Source organism: Anthonomus grandis, chromosome 3 (assembly GCF_022605725.1).
Source record: "Anthonomus grandis grandis chromosome 3, icAntGran1.3, whole genome shotgun sequence".
In the NCBI taxonomy this organism is placed as follows: Eukaryota; Metazoa; Arthropoda; class Insecta; order Coleoptera; family Curculionidae; genus Anthonomus; species Anthonomus grandis.
Window position 1 is genome coordinate 42978401 of NC_065548.1, and position 6790 is coordinate 42985190.

The following is a 6790-nucleotide window of genomic DNA, read 5'->3' on the forward strand; positions in this document are numbered from 1 at the left end:
ATTATACTAAAGAGTAAGAATTCACTTGGTTAACAAAATGATAAGGCCGAAGGGGCAAAATTAAATGTGAGTTATGTAAAATAAGTACATACTATGAGGTACTAGGTTTATATAATATGCACCAAACCGTGGAAATAATGTGAGGTATTTGGAGTAAGTACATACTATGAGGTACTAGCACCAAATACTAAGCACAACATCAAATTATGGTTAATAAAATGTGAGGTGTTTGATGAAAAGGGTACATACTAAGAGGTACTAAGATCAAACATTATGCATAAGATTGGGAGTCGTAAGATGGGGAACCACTAGGATCTGAGGTCAGATCAGAAGAGGATGGCCGAATGTTAAGGAATTCTAAAAATGATGCATCAGCGATAAGCCACGACGGTGGAGAATCGCAGCGAGGCAGGAGGCAGTGACAAAAAGATATCGGCTGAAGTTTGGCCAATATTTTGTTGGCTACGAATATTTTGTTATTATAATAAATATATAAGTTATAATTAATATTACGGGAATATAAATATTATTTTGGGAAATGATGAGTGTTTAACTTTTACTCTTACATTAGTTTTTGGTTTATGATGTTTGTTCTACCATAAAAACTTATGTTTAGCCTTAATTTATTTTAGTGATAATCATATTTTGGTTGGTTCAATAAACAAGTAGACGCTTCGCGTCTACTTTAGTCCGTGGGGACCAGTAGAAATTTTAAAAATTTTTGTCAGTACTACAAAAAAAAAATCTCCAAAATTATCCAAGGAGTGCCCTAAACACGCAGTGGGGAAGAGACCTGCCGTATCCTCATAAGGCTCTGAGTTCAAACCTTAGCCTCGGCATGGTGCTCTACCCAACTTTTTCTTTTTTTAGTACTTGGAAAACATTAACATCTATAATAAATCCAAAAATCTCATCCATTATTCTCTAAGAGACCAACATACAAAATTGACGAAACACAAAGTCACGGTCTCACAACATGTAATTAAACGGGCTACACGTGTTTCGCTCTAGTTAGAGCATCATCAGGCCTTTAGAAGCCATCCACACACTTATGCTGTAACTGATGATGCTCTAACTAGAGCGAAACACGTGTAGCCCGTTTAATTACATGTTGTGAGACCGTGACTTTGTGTTTTTCTTTGTTTTTCGTCAATCTATAGTAAATACAGAGAGAAAAGGAAAGGTCTTATTATATATTATAATCAAAAATAAATTTCATTGAAATATTACTAACTTATTTCTGGGTATCATGCTTCAGAGAACCATGATGTGTTACAATACGCTCCGCTCTTTAATTTTAGTTTAGTAGAAAATATTCTCAAAACCTACATATATCAAAATTATGTCAGGGTTCTAAAATGAATCGGTAATAAAATCGTAAACCAGATCAACATTGGAAATAATTTAAAAAATTTGCTTTGGTCCGATTGAAAAAAGTACTATACTACCAAATAGTTACATCTATTCTGTAGCAATAAAAGTTATAAAATTCTGTCTATTATTAATTTTAATATTATAAAGTGTATCGTTTAACTCTTAGCCATTATTTATAATTTAATTGTTAATTATGCCTAAAAAAACGAATTAACAACTTTGGTATTGTTTGGAAGGTAAACAGCTTAATTCCTTTATGTAAAGCCACCTTAACATGTTTTTGCATAATTCTGACTCACGTTGGTTGCTATCGGGCTTAAGCCATAAAAATCGAAGAAAAAAAGAAGAAGACGAAGAGACTTTCACTTGTCATTTCAATGTCACTTTCCGGCCCACAAGCATAAACGCCACCGGCAACGGAAGTTCCCAAAATCCAAACAAATGTTGGAAGATATTTTTAAGTCTCCGCATCTTTCTTACTTTCCTATATGAAAATAAAATGTAAGTATCACAATTACACACATACAAGTTTTTTTTTTTAATTCAGTTTCATAATTACCAATTTTTAGTGAATAATCCTGAAATTTATGAAAATACATACATTTTAAGGTTATGTCATAATGTTTTGATTGTTATATTTGATTTTGTTTTTGTTATTTTAGTGGACTACACCAACAAAGGTTATGTGTTTTGCACCAGATTGAAAGCATCATAGCGAAAAACGGACCTGTCATATCTTTAAATTTTCAAAAGAGCCCCTGGAAAAAGAAAAATGAATATCTTTGCCAAGGAATAGGTACTAAGGTATTTTAACTAAATCTTTCATTTTTTTTAATACCTAAATGAGGTAATTTATAAATTTTGTTCCTTGTAGGCAAATGGATAAAAAACCTTCAGTCCATGCATTGGTATGTAATTGTTGACAAAAATACAATGAATGGCCTCACTACTTTTCCACATGCAAAGAGGTTAACCAAGGAGAAATTAAAGAAATTGTCAAAAACCTAGGTAAGTCTATACTTCCAACTTATTTTTATTTATTTCAAAGCTTGATTTTTTTTCAAGGTAAATACAGAATTGCTTAGTACAAACATATCTATACCCAGTACAAGTTCGTCCACTTCTTTGAAGCATGGTACTTCAAACAGAGACACTGTCAACAATTTTGTAGAAGGTGAGCCGGTGTCAAATTCCAGTAAGGGACATGATTTCAATTTTGCACCAACAGCAGAGCTAAAATTCATTTTGCCGCAAAAAACTGGAGGATGTGAAAGAAAAAAGTGCAGAAGTTAAAATTAAGTTTTTCATATGAGCACATAAAAAATAATCATGACAAAGTTCAGTTGTATACAGGTTTGACATGTAATAAATATTTTTGTAATCTTATTAAGTTAATTAGTTTTATATATTATTTAAATAATAATTGTATACTTCACATAGAATATGCAGAAATTATATGTACATATATAAATTTTTTTATTAAGATAAGGACAACATGTATTAAAGCATAAAACATAATATAAACACACACGTAATATCTTCATTAAAAATTATGATTGTATGTTATGTAGCATTAGAGCCTAAAAACATTAAGGAGAATAAAGGTCGTTATTGGCAAATGACAATATTATTTTCTCTATTTCCTACATTTTTGGTGAAGGGAATAGGCTCTGCCCTAAAAAGCCAGGTTAAACCAAGAGCAAAAAAGTTTAGGTCTCATGAGTGTAAGTAAAGTAAACCTTTCTATTAAAAAGGCCATCCAAGATAAAAAAAATATACTAAAAATATTAATGTTAATTCTTTAGCGACATCTAGGGTGGATATGCTGAATCAACTCATCAATTAATTCACTGTCGTACTGATGAAAGTTATGGCGTATTCACCAAAGTATGCAGATAATCGCTGATTTCAAAATAATTTTATTTGCGTTTTCAAATTATTCTTAAAATTCAAAACTTCTTTTTTTACCTTAAAGGCCATGCAAAACTTAGTAGAAAAGTTTATTAAGTAAATTTTCCACGATTTATACGTGCCACAAGATAAAGGGAAAAGAGGGTCCCATTTATTAGGGTATTGGGATAAGACAACTAGGTTTTTATGTCGATTTTTTTTATTTTCCATTTTTATTTTGAAAAGCAATTGTAATAAAATATAAAAAGAATTAACAGGAAAAGAATCGGTAATAAAAGAAACTATTAACGAATTGAATCGAAGCTATAGAAGCCGAGATATTAGTAAAAATGTGAGAAAAACAAAAGAAAACTGGTTTTTTCCCACGGTACAATTTTTTTTTTTTTAAATGATTATTGACAAATTTTAAAGTAAGGCCTAAACTAACAATTTCCAGTAAAAAAACTCAATAAAAAATAAATTTTTTTTTTGGTCGAAAATCGAAAGGGGTATACCCACGAAAAATTTCGAAAAAATGATTTTTATTTTTTTCTGAATTAACTGTGAGTCTGAGAACTTTTTGTTTCAAACAAAAGTTCTCGGGAATATTACGAGGTATCCGTATGTCAAAACGAATCGGTTCTAGCTATTATAGAATCGGAGAAAATTGCAAAAAACTGTAAAACATAAATATCGGATTATCAAGAGCCCTATGGAAAAATATCAATTTTTTATTTTTCTATCCTGCACTACTTCAGAGTACCTTTAAAAAAGGTTATTACCAATTTGACTCTAAAATGAACAGAAACCCTATTTCTTTGCAATTTTCGATTTTCGAACAAAATCCGGGGTCAAAATGACCATTTTTTCAAAATATGCTCTGAATTTAAAATTTCTTTTTTCTGGTTAAAGACCATTCAAAAACTAGTAAAAAAGCTTAATAGCAAAATTTTCCACGATTTAAATGAGTGCCACAATATAAAGAGAAAGATTAGGTCCCATAAGAATTCATGTTTGGGGATAAGAAAACCGGGTTTTTTCGTGGATTTTTTTGATTTTTCAGTTTTATTTTTGAGAGCCAATAGTAATAAAGTATTAAAAGAATTGACAGGAGAAGAATAAGAAATAAAAGAAACCATAAACGAATTGAATCGAAGCTATAGAAGCCGAGATATAAGTAAAAATGTGGGAAAAACAAAAGAAAACTTCCTTTTTCCCACCGTACAATTTTTTTTTCCTAAAATGATTAATGGCAAATTTTAAAGTAAACCCTAAACTAACAATTTCCAGTAAAAAAACTCAATAAAAAAAAAATTTTTTTTTGGTCGAAAATCGAAAGGGGTATACCCACGAAAAATTTCGAAAAAATGATTTTTATTTTTTTCTGAATTAACTGTGAGTCTGAGAACTTTTTGTTTCAAACAAAAGTTCTCGGGAATATTACGAGATATCCGTATGTCAAAACGAATCGGTTCTAGCTATCATAGAATCGGAGAAAATTGAAAAAAACTGTAAAACATAAATATCGAATTATCAAGAGCCCTATGGCAAAATTTTAATTTTTTATTTTCCTATCCTGTACTACTTTAGAGTACCTTTAAAAAAGATTATTACCGATTTGACTCTAAAATGAACGGAAAACCTATTTCTTTGCATTTTTCGATTTTCGAACAAAATCCGGGTCAAAATGACCATTTTTTCAAAACATGCTCCGAATTCAAAATTTCTTTTTTCTGGTTAAAGACCATTCAAAAACTAGTAAAAAAGCTTTATGACAAATTTTTCCACGATCCATACGAGTGCCACAATATAAATAGAAAGATTAGGTCCCATAAGAATTCATGTTTGGGGATAAGAAAACCGGGTTTTTTCGTGGATTTTTTTGATTTTTCAGTTTTATTTTTGAGAACCAATAGTAACTGGATATAAAAAGAATTGACAGGAGAAGAATAAGGAATAAAAGAAACCATAAACGAATTGAATCAAAGCTACAGAACCCGCGATACTATAGTAAAAATGTGGGAAAAACAAAAGAAAACTGGTTTTTTTCCCACCGTACAATTTTTTTTCCTAAAACGATTATTGGCATATTTTAAAGTAAGCCCTAAACTAACAATTTCCAGTAAAAAAGCCCAATAAAAAAATAATTTTTTTTTTGGTCGAAAATCGAAAGGGGTATACCCACGAAAAATTTCGAAAAAATGGTTTTTATTTTTTTATAAATAAACTATAACTCTGATAACTTTTTGTATTAAATAAAAGTTCTTGGGTATATTAAGAGGTATTCGCCTGTCAAAACGAATTAGTTCTAGCTATTATAGAATCGGAGAAAATTGAAAAAAACTGTAAAACATAAATATCGAATTATCAAGAGCCCTATGGCAAAATTTTAATTTTTTATTTTCCTATCCTGTACTACTTTAGAGTACCTTTAAAAAAGATTATTACCGATTTGACTCTAAAATGAACGGAAAACCTATTTCTTTGCATTTTTCGATTTTCGAACAAAATCCGGGTCAAAATGACCATTTTTTCAAAATATGCTCCGAATTCAAAATTTCTTTTTTCTGGTTAAAGACCATTCAAAAACTAGTGAAAAAGGTTTATGACAAATTTTTCCACGATTCATACGAGTGTCACAATCTAAAGAGGAAGATCAGGTCCCATAAGAAGCAATGTATTAGGATAGGAAAAAGTGGTTTGTTTCTTGTTTTTTTTTTTTTAATTTTTATTTTAAAAGGCAATTATAATAAAATAAAAAAAATTTAAAGAAAAAAAAAACGAATAAAAAAATTTATCAACTTATTGAATTGAAGCTATGAAAGCCGTGATCTCAATAATATAGTAAAAAAAATATAAAAATACACCTTTTTTTGACACCGCATCAATGTCTTTTTTTTCTAAATTGATAAACTATTAATATAAATTTATTACCAATTTAGCAACCCCCACTAAAAGAACCCTAACTAAAATAAAACTATTATTACTATTATTTTTTTTCCAGATATTTATACCTTGTCCTAACCTTTATGCTGCTATTACTATTATTATAAATATTATCTTTCTTGTCAATGTCCTTAAACCTTAAAACACCCTTTATAATATGATTAATATAATTATAAGTAATATTTTCCTTATAAATACCTTAAAACCTTAAAACCCCCCCGTATAATTCTATTTATATACTATTATTATCCTCATAAATGTTCCGTAATATCAATACCCTCTGTATATTTCAAATATATATTTCTTAATATTTATATTCATTTTATTTATCCTAGTAATTTATCAAGAAACCGCGTAAAATTGTCCCCATAATACTAATAATATTCATTAATAAAATAACTCATGACGTCACGAGACGAACACGACGCGTTTATAATTGTTGCCAGACATCCTCCATCCTTCTCTCAAACCGCTTTTCCTACTCTAACTCGTAGCGCAAACGGGGCCGAATTTGCCGCCACAATACCCCGAAAACCCCGCGCTTACGTCATCTGGCCATGTGCGACTCGATAATGACGTC

The 6790-nt window shown here is 29.9% G+C and overlaps 1 long non-coding RNA gene across 2 annotated transcripts; it reads left to right on the forward strand.

The window, feature by feature from the left end:
• Positions 1-664: 664 nt before the first annotated feature.
• On the forward strand, positions 665-2816 carry LOC126734136 (uncharacterized). 2 transcript variants are annotated; one of them, XR_007659986.1, is made up of 3 exons: positions 665-2178; positions 2249-2382; positions 2440-2816. It is a non-coding gene; the product is annotated as an uncharacterized LOC126734136 (long non-coding RNA). The 2 variants fall into 2 exon arrangements; XR_007659987.1 differs by having other exon boundaries at positions 665-2170.
• Positions 2817-6790: the final 3974 nt, after the last annotated feature.